This window comes from Ambystoma mexicanum, chromosome 8 (assembly GCF_040938575.1).
Source record: "Ambystoma mexicanum isolate Mex_15411 chromosome 8, UKY_AmexF1_1, whole genome shotgun sequence".
In the NCBI taxonomy this organism is placed as follows: domain Eukaryota; kingdom Metazoa; phylum Chordata; class Amphibia; order Caudata; family Ambystomatidae; genus Ambystoma; species Ambystoma mexicanum.
The window spans coordinates 1,152,077,600-1,152,092,373 of NC_090929.1; the positions used below are offsets into that span (position 1 = coordinate 1,152,077,600).

General features: G+C 45.0%; 1 protein-coding gene across 1 annotated transcript in view; it reads left to right on the top strand.

Moving 5' to 3' along the window:
* Nucleotides 1-14,774, top strand: part of SLC16A9 (solute carrier family 16 member 9) — a 195,614-nt gene that overhangs the window by 132,113 nt on the left and 48,727 nt on the right. The window lies entirely within an intron of this gene.

Below are 14,774 nucleotides of genomic sequence, written 5' to 3' on the forward strand. Positions count from 1 at the left end.
GCTCTACACCATTGTGTCAAAATGAAAATCTATTGAAGTACCAAAATGCAATAATTCCTATTGGCATTCATTTTATGTTATTGGGATTCTGATAATATATGGATATATATAAATATATACCAAACGTATATCTGAGGGGAATAATGTGGGAGGGTGAATGAAAACAGTACAAAGATTTGTTTATTGGATGTATTTCTTTTGCCGTGTATTGTGTAAGGCTACATGCCACAGAGATTGTTTATATCGTTTTTGCCACATTTACTTATATAACGTTTAGGACCATTTCAGAAAGAAGTGTGTGCAGAGCACAGGCAAGTGAAAACACCACCATTAGTACCCTTCAGGCAAGATTCCAAAAGGGGAAGGGAGCGGTTTATCAGAGTATCCGTCTGTGTGTGATTATCCAGAAGTACACCATTTGGGGAAAGACCGAGCAATATGCCGTCTTTGTACATCTTAAAATGGCATTTGATGGTGTACCTCGAGATTTGTTGTGGCAGGTCTTGACCAGGAGTAAGATGCCGGATTCTCTGATTTTACCGATTCACTCGTTATATAGTAACAACAAGGTAGTGGTTCACCACGGGATGGCAGGAGAGGTCACACCCCAGTTTAACATCCCGAGAGGAGTTAGGCCGGGGCGTGTCCTCGCCCCTCTCCTGTTTTCTATCTACATTGAAGAAGTCATTTCAGCTCTTTGTGTTGACGGCCTGGACCTCCCAAAGCTGGGTTTGGTAAAGTACCCTGTGCTCTTTTCCACGGATGATGTGGTTTTATTGTGCACCTCGCCTCAGGTACTTGGAGCCTCCCTGGAGTTTTAACAAGAAATGTGGGGAGTTAAAACTGTCCCTAAATGCCAGTAAAACAAAGTCTATACTTTTCCTTCCAAAGCATGCTAAACAGCAAGCTATCGACATTAGGGTGGCCAACCGTAGACTGGAACAAGTTAAGTCTTTCGACTATTTGGGGACTCGGTTCCATGAGAATGGGCGATGGGCGACGCAGGTGGATAAGGCCGGCTTAACCTTTGAAAAATGTAGTGGTGCTGCATGGGCGTGTTTTCAGTCAGCATGGTAGGGGAGCGATTATGCCAGTAGTTGAATTGTATAATAAATAAGCTGCTACTGCGGCCCTATTTGGGTCTGAACTTTGGGGATATGTGAATTACTCTGCTATGGGGCTAATAGAAAATACATTTTTGAAGAGTACTTTTTTTCTCTCTAGGAGGGGCGGGGCATCTAATGCACTATACATTTAGAAGTAGATTTATGTCCGATAAGTATATTGTTACCATGAAGCCAGTCTTTTATTTTGGCTGAGGTTATGGTGCACTCCAGACTTGTGTGATTATCGTGATGGGCTGGTTAACCTGCTCAGCCTGGAAGGAGGCAGGCGCCTGCTCCAGGCTGTTCATGCTGATAGAACTGGGTGAAATTAAGCTCTGAAGAGATCACCAAGGCTACGTCCTGCCGAGTTAAGAGGTTGTTCTTGGCTAAGGCCAGGATGGATATGGAGGAAGCCTGCCTAAGGCTAAGGACGGGCCACGGCTTTCTAAGGCGCAAACAAGAGTTTGGTTACGAATGTTACCCAGACCCTGTCAGCCATCCTTATGCCCGTTCCTTGTACATTAGTTTCAGGCTAAGTATACTTAGACTGGCCAGCTTTACAAAGTCGTGGGGTGTGTCTGGCATCGACATTTGCCCGCTCTGTGCTCTGGAGAAGGAGACTTGCACACGTTCTTTATTTGCCCTAGTTTTAGAGCAGTAAGGGGGCTCTACTTGAAACCACTGTTAAGATCAGCTGGCATTAGTACTATGACAAGGGCACTAGCATTTTGCAAACACACGGATGATCTGCAAACTGTTTATCGGGTAATTAAATGTATCCATCAAGCTTTATAGGTTCAGTGCCGAATAAAAGCAAATGAATGGATGAAGGGACTAGTTGTATTCAGTGGGTAATAGATTCATGGCTGTGCTGAAGGATGCTGGGAGGTGTGTGTTGGAGGAGGAGGCACAGATGAAAGTTCATTCCTGATTCACAGAAAGGTGCACTTCCAGCTGTGGCAGTTCCCTTGCTTCTGGCCTCCCCTGACCGAAATCTGGCATAGAAGAATGCAAAATGTTGCCACAAACAGAAATGCTCATGCTTGGCATGAGTGCTCCTTTTCATGTGTGGAAGTGATGCAGAAATGTACACATGTGATTTACAGTAGTGGGGCCTTTATAGCCTGTTACTGTGAATGCTCTCACTGATCCAACATGTGCATGGGGCTGGGTCCACGGACAAGGTGGCTGCAAGCCATATATACCTTGGTGTCGGGAACATGCCTGACTCGTATGCATGACAGGAATAGCGGCAGGTTCCTTTCACCGGTAGGCTCCCCCACCTACACCATGCAAGTTTCTTCTGTAATCCGGGGACCTACTACGGCCACAGGAATACAGGGGGCAAGTGACCTTCACAATCTGGGCCTCACACCGTTTTGAGAATGTGTCCGTCAGCAGTGCCATATGTGACGTAAGCCCTTGATGAACTGATGGCAACCATTGCCTGGCTGGCTGCAAGGCCTGGGCGTTGTGTGTGTATAGGTAACAGGAGGGTGGCATTGGTATGTGAATGGGCCAGAATGCTTTGCTTATCATTGGAAGGTCCCACAATGGCAACTTTACATATTGTTTTATTTTTGTCTTTGTGAAGTATGTAATTGACACGATTGTACAGAGTCTATACAGTACTGTGGAGGACAGTATCACTAGAGTATGTTTAGAACATAGCATTTCGTAATATAATAGGAGTAGACGCCACAAAACAACGTTTACATGAATACATTACAATTAAGAAAATAAAATGTTATGTTTCCTCCACTTAGGATTCAGGGTAACCACAGAAAGAGAGGGACAGGGATACCCTACACATAGGAGAGGACAGGTTGCCCTTGGTCAGCCAGACAACACAACCTTCGTGTTTCCTAAGAGCTGGGGTAAAATCTTCTATACACCACTAATTTGCTGGAAAAATAGGAATATAAGCACCTGCTGTGTTTTTTAACATTTTTATAATTGTTCTTTTATAACGCACTTAATACCAGAGACCAGTTTCTAAGCATGAGCTCGGGATTTGAACCTGTGCTGCTATGTGCTGTCTGGCTTCCAGGACAGACGCGTTGCCCCTGAGCTATCCCGGTAAGCTAACAGGTATTCTGTGGATACACCATTGGCTTTATATTTTGGTTTGTTTAAATCTGTTTAATGAGTAAACAACAAAAAGTCAAAGACAACAGTACATGCATATGTATGTTCTGCCAATTCTGCAAGAATGTCCAAATGGCACCCATACCTGCAGCCGGAACATCCATGCCTTCTAAATTAGACATCTATGAGTACATCAACTAATTCTCTCAAACACAGCGCCCGCTTCCACTATGTAGGGTATGCCAGGAAAAAAAGGGGGCATAGTACACAGCCTAAAAACGAAAACTAAAAGGTCAAATACATGGGGGGTGTACGCTCCTTGATCTCTGTCCCCCATCCCTCTGAAGGAGGGAACACTGAGGTGGAAAATGTGCGCTAGAATCCAGAAAACCGGGAACAATCACCCACATATACCCGTCCCCTTCACATTCCCCTGAAGCCCATCTATTTATCCTCATCTTCCGTAAAAATGCTTCATAAAAGATCCAGTGCCCTTCTCTGGGGAAAACACATCTCGGCGCTGTATGCCTCGATTCAGAGCCAGCGGCAGAGCCCTGCCAAAAGACGGCTATCATGAACCCAGCTAGGTTCGGCCCACGCCTCATGGATTTTCTTAACAGTGCTGTTCGCAACATCCCTACCTTGGAATTTCAAACTAGCTAGAAAGCAGGGCTGGGTCATTTCTTTTGAACTTTGAGTCACGTGAACAATCTGGTCACCTGTCCAAAGGCTGCTTCTCCTGCATTGCTCCAAGCTACAAGGTAATTGGTTTCCACCTCAACCAATCCATTATTTGCAATGCATATTGCTTGTGGTGAATCTGATTTTCAGATCACGCAAACATTGAATTTTCCCAGAATGCACTTCGATTCTTTGACAAAATTAATTCCGCTCTGCTGAAAGTGTCTATGCTCAAGACGGGGTGTGGAGCAGAGTCCATAGGCAACGCGCATGTCACCTAATACAGAGTGGTGGTGAAACAGGCAGGGAAACTGTCAAACCCCTAGAATGAATAATTCTGCCTGATTCTTTAATACAAGCGCAGCACATAGTAGCCTGTTTTGCATAGAGCACTTTCTAATACAGTTGCTAGAGCACTAGAAATACATAATAGTGGGCAACCTGTGGCCCTCCAGATGTTTTGGCATTCGACTCCTATCGGTGCCAGACGGTGTAGGCAAAGGGAAGGGATCATGTTAGTCGTCCCACCACCACATCTCAGGCAGGATGCACCCAAATGAGATGTCTCCAGAAGGGGCACGTTGCTTTCCCTTGGCCATCATGTTAGGAGCCTTGCTTCAGACACACCGCACTAGGTCTTGCTGCTAAATAAGGTTGCAATTGGTATGATTGATTCGCAGCATAACACCTCCCCTGGCCCGTGTGAAGTGATTTGTGCAAACCCTTAGAAACCTGAGTTGAGCTGAAAAGTCTGTAGGGCATGATGAAACAAAGTAACTGCACGCTCTCTGATTTCCGAAGAGCATAGTTCGAGGGCCGGATTTAGGAGGGTGGGTGTGTGTTTCCTGGTATAGACAGTGTGCTGCATGGTGGCATTAGTGACAGGCAAGCCTCCATTGTAATATTGTGACCATTAAAAAAAAAAAAAACTCATTTTGAGACAGAAACATTAGAGAGGACTAGATTAAGGAAGAGATTAGTTGAACATCTAATGAAGTCCCTTTGCTGGGGAAAAGCAGACATATTTGACTTAACAGGCAGCCCGGCGTTGTGCGAGAGGTCCTGTATCGAGAGACATTAGGAACACAGATGTGTCAAAAGAGACAATGTCATCGTTGCCTCACTAATCTCCAAGCTGTGTATGTGTGGAGAACTCACAAGCTTAGTGCTTTCCTCTCACATGTGGCCGGCCTGCAATCCGCAATGTTGATACCCGTGGTCGAATCTTCAGAGCTATGTCTGGGTGGACAGGTCACAAGCTTAGTGCTTTCCTCTCACATGTGGCTAGCCTGCACTCCGCAGTGTGGCCAGCCTGCACTCCGCAGTGTGGCCAGCCTGCACTCCGCTGTGTGGTTCCCATAGCAGAATCTTCTGAGCTATGTCTGGGTGGACAGCTCACAAGCTTAGTGTTTTCCTCTCACATGTGGTTGGCCTGCACTCCGCAGTGTGATTCCCGTAGCAGAATCTCTGAGCTATATCTGGGTGACAGCTCACAAGCTTAGTGCTTTCCTCTCACATGTGGCCAGCCTGCACTCCGCAGTGTGATTCCCGTAGCAGAATCTCTGAGCTATATCTGGGTGACAGCTCACAAGCTTAGTGCTTTCCTCTCACATGTGGCCAACCCGCACTCTGCAGTGTGGCTAGCCTGCACTCTGCAGTGTGATTCCAGCAGTATAATCTTCTGAGCTATGTCCAGGTGGACAGATCACAAGCTAGTGCTTTCCTCTCACATGTGGCCAGCCTGCACTCCGCAATGTGATTCCATTAGCAGAATCTTCTGAGCTATGTCTGGGTGGACAGCTCACAAGCTTAGTGCTTTCCTCTCACATGTGGCCAGTCTGCACTCAGCAGTGTGATTCCCGTAGCAGAATCTCTGAGCTATATCTGGGTGACAGCTCACAAGCTTAGTGCTTTCCTCTCACATGTGGCCAGTCTGCACTCCGCAGTGTGATTCCCGTAGCAGAATCTCTGAGCTATATCTGGGTGACAGCTCACAAGCTTAGTGCTTTCATCTCACATGTGGCCAACCTGCACTCTGCAGTGTGGCCAGCCTGCACTCTGCAGTGTGATTCCCGCAGTAGAATCTTTTGAGCTATGTCCGGGTGGACAGATCACAAGCTTGGTGCTGTCCTCTCACATGTGGCCAGCCTGCACTCCGCAGTGTGATTCGCATAGCAGAATCTTCTGAGCTATGTCTGGGTGGACAGCTCACAAGCTTAGTGCTTTCCTCTCACATGTGCCCAGCCTGCACTCTGCACTGTGGGCAGCCTGCACACCGCAGTGCGATTCCCATAGCCGATTCTTCTGAGCTATGTCTGGGTGGACAGCTCACAAGCTTAGTGCTTTCCTCTCACATGTGGCCGGCCTGCACTCTGCAGTGTGATTCCCGCAGTATAATCTTCTGAGCTATGTCTGGGTGGACAGCTCAAAAGCATCATTTTTTGGCTAGCCTGCACGCTGCAGTGTGATTCCCGCAGTAGAATATTCTGAGCTATGTCTGGGTGGACAGCTCACAAGCTTAGTGCTTTCCTCTCACACGTGGCCAGTCTGCACTCTGCAGTGTGATTCCCGTAGCAGAATCTCTCAGCTATATCTGGGTGACAGCTCACAAGCTTAGTGCTTTCCTCTCACATGTGGCCAGTCTGCACTCCGCAGTGTGATTCCCGTAGCAGAATCTCTGAGCTATATCTGGGTGACAGCTCACAAGCTTAGTGCCACCTCTCACGTGGCCAACCTGTACTCTGCAGTGTGCCCGGCCTGCACTCTGCAGTGTGATTCCCGCAGTAGAATCTTCTGAGCTATGTCCGGGTGGACAGATCACAAGCTCGGTGCTGTCCTCTCACATGTGACCAGCCTGCACTCTGCAGTGTGATTCCCGCAGTATAATCTTCTGAGCTATGTCCGGGTGGACAGCTCAAAAGCATCATTTTTTGGCTAGCCTCACTCTGCAGTGTGGGCAGCCTGAACTGCGCAGTGTGATTCCCGCAGTATAATCGTCTGAGCTATGTCCGCCGGGGGGGACAGCTCACAAGCTTAGTTCTTTCCTCTCACATGTGGCCAGCCTACCATTTTGAGGGTGGGCAGCCTGCACTCCGCTGTGTGATTCCTATAGCAGAATCTTGTGAACTAGGTCTAGGTGGACAGCTCACAAGCTTAGTGCTTTCCTCTCACATGTGGCCGGCCTGCACTCTGCAGTGTGATTCCCGCAGTATAATCTTCTGAGCTATGTCCGAGTGGACAGTTCAAAAGCATCATTTTTTTGTCTTTCTTTACATTTTACAATGAAGAGCTCCTTAGGGGCGAGCTTTGAGAACTGAGCTCCCTGCACTCACAGGGGAGCTGGCCATACAGTACTGTTTGTAGCACATTGGCAACACCAATACATGTTAGAGCACACTGGCAACACTAATACATGTTAGGGCGCTAACGCATCATGTGACTGTTGCGCAGCTCCATGGAAATGTGCAGGTAACCTTTGAGAACACAGTGAGCTGATCATTTCTGAAAATCGGGAAACTAAAAAAACATATCCTCTGTGCTTTTTTTAGTGGGCCATTTTGTTCTAATTTGTGCCAATTATGTGCTAATGGAAAACACAATTTTATCCAAAGGGCAGGATCCAGAGATCAGGAGTTTATACCTACAGTTAGTTGATTGGGCTCTGTGGCAAAATAGTCAGTCTGTGCCCACTGCTGCAATGCAGGACTCGGGCAAATAAATAGTAACTCCATTTTTATTGCGAGTGGGTACCTAGAAGGAGACCAGGGGCTTTTTGAGGAAAATGAGTTTGTACCCACTGGTACAGCAATAGCAAAGGAGAGATTGAGGGAAGCAAGTGTTTGATTGGTATTAGCATAATTGACCTAAAAACATTTGACCTAACACATTTGATCGAATTTGTTTGACCTTTGTTTCAGTCAAACCTAATTAAATATATATATGGGGTGGGTAAGGGTATAGATTAGGTTGAGGGGAAGTGGGGGTGGGGGGAGTTGCGGCGGTCTAACCCGCATTTTATTTAAGCTGAAAAAAGGTCAAATAAATCAGATCTAAAACATTTGACCTAATCATTATGGTCAAATAGACCCACGCCGTTTGATTACAACCTGTTGCAACAGTATCATAAATCACAATGATCCCACGCGCAAGGTCTGCCCAGACTTGCTACCACTAGAGGCAATGAAAAGACGTGCCCAGGGACATGCTAAACTGGCTTGTGGTGCGTTCAGTATAAGCAAACACTGACATAAATATATGTTGTGGATTTCCGCAACAGCAAACCTCCTTTTCTTTGCTCACCTTGAAGCAAAAGCTAACAACCAGCTGCATTCAGTCGAAACTGGGGCCAGATTATGTAACATTTGAAATTGCGCCAGTGATAAATGTTTGAGTGAACGCACTGAGCACCAGTTTTTCTGCTTTTATTATATGGAATGGAGCCAAAAGGCCTTGACCCAATCCATATCCCAGAAAGATTTTCACACTGGATTGAAATGGTTTTGCCCACAGAATAGAGCCGATAGGGTGTGCTCTAAATGTGTAGGGTTTGCTCCAAGTTTAGCTGAGGCCCTATCGCATCACATAACCGAGTCTAGGAAGCTGAGCACACAAGCTGACAGAAGTAACCTTGCGGGCTGTGCTGTCATACCACGCTGGATCCAAGGGAAGTATTTATATGACCATTTCTGGTAAAGACCGTTATATCAGGTAAGTACATAAGGACATATGTCCGCCGGTCCAGCCACACCCCAACTAGCTCACTCCCCAACTGTCGCTCAGTAGAACATTCACCCAGCACTCCACTAACACTGCACTCCTAACATTACTTTAATGCACCCAGGCACTCCAACACCAGCTTGCATAACAATCATACACGACACACAGGCATAGGCACGTTACAACACTTCTCCCGCTGTACACACAGGAGCAAAAGGTGCAAAGCGCTTTACAGCACAGACCTTTTACGTTTCCGTTGTGTGCAAAGTTCCTTCACTTTTCCCATGTGGAAGATAGGACTTTGGGACGAAATCTCTGTCTTGTCCTCAGAAGCAAACACTGGACACAAATCAGACTGCTTCATTGTTCGTTTGGGCTATGCAAAGCTTATAAACTGAAACTATTGGGTTGGAGTACAGGTAGGGAGGAATGGGGCATATGAGAAGGGACACAGGGGAATGGCGTATGAGGATGACACACAGCCTGTAGGTGTTGTTTGGTTATGTGCTCACTGATTGCCTGCGCATGGCCATGCTAATCCCTGTGGCCATTCCCACCCATTCCTGCTTCTTCCCGCCCAAAACTCCTCTTCTTTGGAACTCTTTGTGCTCACTTTAATCAAGCCTTACCATCAGGCTTTGCCACTTTGCCTGCCAGTGTGTGCCCGAATCAGCCTTTTCAGAGTTAATGACTTAGGCCCTGATTCATGGAATTATTTGCGTGTAAAACAAGGAATTGCATGCCATTCTGCCCGCAAATCCCCATTTTACACGCAAATAATTCCATGCACGCAAATCCCTGTTTTACACGCAAATAATTCCATGGATCAGGGCCTTAATTGGAATTGTAAACATCATGATATGAAGTCGACGGGTTGCTCAATTTATACAAAAGCAAATACAAACGCTGAAGAAACACGTGTTCAAGTGGTTTTGCTCTGTTTTCGTATAGATTGTACTCCGCAGTGTGGACAAATACACTAACAGGCAAGTGAAACCTGTGCTAGCCTTTTATTAATGCTTATCAGTTTCTTTCTTCAAGCAGAGCATTTAAAGTGGGGTTGATTGACAAGTGATGGCCCATTTAAGAGGCCATTGTTTTTTTGACAACACGTTCGTAAAATTTCCGTCTTCAGAAATGCAAATTGGCATTTTCATTTTGAAAGCACAGAGAAAGCACACATTAGCTGCCTAAGTCTACACCCTCCTGTAGGTCAATTACATTACATCATACAGAATAGTTTTAAACTGACTGCATTATTTTCAAATGTTCATCAAAAAGCGTTTATTTTTGGTAGAATGTAATATTTTCATCAAATCATACATGAACCCTGCATTTCCTTTTCACACATTACATATTGTTATAAGTATTGCACGTACATTTTCAAAATCCAAAGGCCATTTTGTTGCCTTTTGCTGAATTGCATTCTGGTATTTGTAGTCTCCCAGTTAAGATGGGGGGATAATGCCACACTGTACACTTTTTGCTTAACATATTACTATATGGATTTCGAGATTTGAGGAAATACCGTATTATGGTATGTGTCCATTTCAATTCATCCTTATGAAGCAGAGTATTGTTGAAAGCCAGGCATGGGGTTGAGGAGGAAAAAGGATGATTGGGCAAGCGAGTCATGAATATTTTCCCAGGATGTGGCAAGAGGTTGAAGTTATTTTGTCCTGATTGTGGCCATGTCCTGCTTTTCAGGGCAACATGTCGGTGGACAGCTTAACTTTTTTCAGAGGGTGGACACAAACGCCTTGGTTTTTTTTTTTGGAGGTCTGCAAACTTGCTCAAGCATTTGGCCACCAGGATTTAACTCAGGTTGTCATGTTCCCAGTCTCATATTGGGATTTTGTTTTTCCAAGGAATATTTCACCACAGGTGAGGAGCACCTTTTATATTTTGGCAGCATATTTACTGGAATAATTCCTCTCTCGTGTTATTTGTCTGGTGTGATTACTCTTTTTGAAAGACCAATGCTCTTTTGTCTTGTCAACTTTCTTCTAAGGGGAAGGTCAACTACGTTTGTATGCTTCACTTTTAAGATATGTTCACTTACTGTGCATGTATTCATGGGGGCAAACACCCCACACCAAGTGAAGCGAGGGAGCCATACTCACCCACAAGTCAGAACAGCACATTTTAAAGAACATGTTGCAGCAGAAATAGGAAAAAGCCATATGTTTACAGGAAAGTATAAACATATAACATCTCACAACAGTCTCCCAACCTGCTGAGTTGCCTCTGCAATATTCTGCTATAGAATCCCCTGCTATTCCTGCACCCTGCAAACAGTTATGGCCTGTTCACCCCTCCAATCAAGGATCAAGGGGGTACATTAATTAGACTTCCTTCTCATTTTGTAGTGAGCAGCACTTGATAAACTTAGGTATTATCTGCTTTGAGTTTATTTGTTTCGACAGTCACAATAATCCTTATCTGTAGATTCTGAAAAAAAAAGCATATGGCTAATTTGGACAATATGACCACACATACGCACAATAAAAATAAAAACAATCGTGAAACGTCTGCAAAACAGCAGTTAGTTTCAGTTAGCAAACCAACACTCGCCATATTTTTACAATGCCTTTGACAGTCGGATCGTTTCTCCAAACCAAAGTTTCAAAAAGACCTTTGCCAACAGTATTTTTATCAATTGCATCTAGGTAGAGATGTGTTCAAGTTCCTGAGCTGCACACTGCTCTCAAATCCCGACTTTGCCACTTAACCAAAGGGAGTGCTTCTGGGCAAACCCTTTTATCACACTATTCCTTATTTTCTAAAATTAGAAGTCTATACAAGTTATTCAGCCCACATTGTCTACTACTTCAAAAAAAAGTCTCACTCCTGATATTGCCACATAGGTACATATTGATAGTAACAATTCATACATTGGCCATCACAGTGTATTTGTCTACTACCTTACGAATGGCAACATTTTTTTAATTTAACTTCCCATTCTATATTCTATTCTATAGAATTTTTATAAAGCGCCGACTTGCCTGCACGCCGCAGGGTGCCTTTGCATACTAAAGACTAATTCTGTGATATCACTGATGCCACTATTTATGCAAATTGGTGGGTCCTACACATCTTTTGACGCCCATACACTGGAAATACTAGACAGTCATGTTAAAAGGTCATGCCTTTTCTGTCCAATTACCTTGCGAGCTCTACATTTTATCATTGCCCGTATGCCAAGCATTACCATGCTGCAAGCAGGGCTGGCAATGGCAGGGCTGCCAAGTGGACACTTTGATCCAGTTCTGCCTTTTCAGACTTGCATTCTGAGACTTGTGGTTCTGTTTAGTTACTTTGGGCTATTGGGTGTCGCTTGCAACACATATAAGCCAAAACTTTTGCATTACATTACACATAGGGAGGAATGATATATGAGGAGGGACACAGAGTCTGTATGTGTTGATTGGTTGGTTATGTGGCCACCCATTGCCCACCCATGGCCATGCCAATCCCTATGAGCATTCCCACCCATTCCTGCCTCTGCCTGCCCAAAACACTTCCTCATGGGAACTCTCTGAGCTCGCTTTAATCAAGCCTTACCATCAAACCTTGCACTCAAAGTTCCTGCCAATGTTTTTTCAAAGCAGTCTCCAGAGAGTTAATGACTCAGTTGCAGTTGTAAACACGCTACCAGTGTAATAAAAATCTCTTACCAGACCATCCTGCAGCAGCTCGATTTATAAGCACTCTGCATGTCCTTCAATGAAGTCCTGTTTAAGACAAGCATTTGCAAAGCCAGCATTAGTGTTACGGTTCTGCCAGGCACTGCTACTAGATGCTCAGGTACTTACCATTTTGCTACCAACACTGGGAAGTTAATACCACTACGGCAGTGCCTCGCAAGTGCCTTTCCCATGCCTACACAAAAGCTGAATCTGTTGGCATTGCCAATGCTTGTTATCCCAGTGCCAACGTCTTTAGATAATATGGATTGGGAAACATAAACGTGCTTACTCCTTTCTGTATTAAACGAGGATCCAAACTGGTTCTACGTGCATTTGCTACATTTTTATCACTGATGGACAAATTAGACACTATGGTCCCGGGACTTCAGAGAATGGAAGATGCAAGAATGTTCAGATTTTTGAATAGCTGTGAGTTCTTCAGCTCTGATTTGCTTCTGTTTTCATTTGTTTTAAGTGCTAATATTTAACAATGAACGACGGGCCATTTTGGGTGCCGAGTGTCTCCACTGCGAGGGACACATGCAATGGCGTCTCTCTCAGCAAAAGCTTGTTTTTATTCCAAGACATCATCACACAATAGGAAATGCACATTTTTTCTTATGTCCATATGTTTTATATTTCTTTTCATCCATAATACCTAAAACAAGCATTGGAAAAAGCAGCAGTTTTGGCTTTTCAACAGGCGGACATGTTCTCACTGCACATATATTTTTTACATTACAACTTCTGTTTATTGCAATGTTCTGCAAATCGTCCCACTAAAATGAATAACATGTTACTAATTGTCTTTACCCTTTCTTTAAACAATACAATACTAATATGTATTTACTTATGCATATACAAAAGAAAACAATTCGATCTATTTCCCCTGCCATTTACACTAGATAACCTATACCACAGACCAAACTAGTGGCTTTACCACTGCACAGCATTATTCACAGGCCAATAAATCTGGTCTTGTATGGTAAAGTGTATTGTAAGTAGGACATACAATATTTTTCATTGATATTTGTGCTCTGAACATTTAACCAGGGGCAACCTAATACCCGGGGTTAACATATCACCCCCCAAAAGGCTGATTTTCCAGGTTGAAATAAATGGCTGTTCTAGATCCTCTGACTGTGACAAGAATTTAGATAACCGGGATTCTGCAACTGGTGATGTGTCTGCTAGGCCCACTAACTGTACCATTACTCTTTCCCATCCAGGTGATAACACCACTCTGCGGGGCACACTGAAAAAAGTCAATGGCTATATTACTAACTGACACAATGGTACTCATGATGGTTTCAGAATTAGACTGGGGGCATTCACTGCAAGTCTAGCTCCGTTTACCCAAATGTAACAATGTTCAGCATTAATTCACACACCAATTCTTTGAGAAATACAGTACAACACAAAAGAGGATGGTTCCTAGTTTAAAATTCTTGTAATCCTATCCTGCTTCCCTTTATTCAGGTTTTGTTTACATTTTACATCATGAGTTTTTGATTCAGCAGGTTTAAACCAGTCGGGGATGGGGTGTCTGAGGGACTCGCATTACAGTACACTTTGCTTGTTTCTTGGCTCCATTTTGGAAAAACTAACCCCTTAAAGTTAACTGTTTCATTGTATGGACGTCTGGATTCTGGCACTAAACGGTTCGTGTCACTGTTAGACTTCAACCTTGGGATACTTCGAGTGCAAGCAGGTCTATGTCCTTGGGTCCCCAGGCTGGCTCTCTTCACACGTGGGCGTGGCCTGGAGGAAGGTGGGAGCATGGGCGTAGGACAGGGGGGAGAGGGGGAACAGGAGGGACAAATCCCCCCCCCACAATTGTAAGTGGGGGATGTAATGTCATTTATCCCCCCCAGAATATGTGTTTGGTGTGTCGTGCAGGGATCTATTTTTGAAGTGGGGGAAGGGGCTGCTTACTATGTAAACTGCCCTCTCCCCTGTGGCCCCCAAAGCATGGGGGCAATACCCTGGGGGCATATGGGTGATCATCTCCCCCCAGGAAAGGGGGGCAAACAAAAAAAAAGATTTTTATTTTTTAAACGTAGTTTTGGGTGGGACCACTAGCCACCAGGGATTGTTGCAAGGGGGTGGCCCTCTCCCCCCCACCCTAAGTGGATGGGGGCACCTTATGTATCCTTCCCTAGGAAGGGGTACATGAGATGCCCTCCATCCATTTGCGGTGGGGGGAGAGGCCACTGCAAATATTGGCAGAGCCACCCCTTCCAAGCCTGGGGCAGTGCGTTTTGACCCCCCCTGGGGGCAGATGGCCACACATATGTGCCCATCTGCCCCTAGGGAAGGGCAAAACAAAAATTGATATATTACAACTTGGTTTGGGTGGGGGGGTCTCACTAGACCACCATGATTTTTTTGTGTTTTAAAGGGGGGTGGCCCTACCCCCCACCCTAGGTGGATGGGGGGCACCTTATGTAGCCCTCTCCTGCGGCAGATTTCTGCCCCTAGGAAGGGTACATGA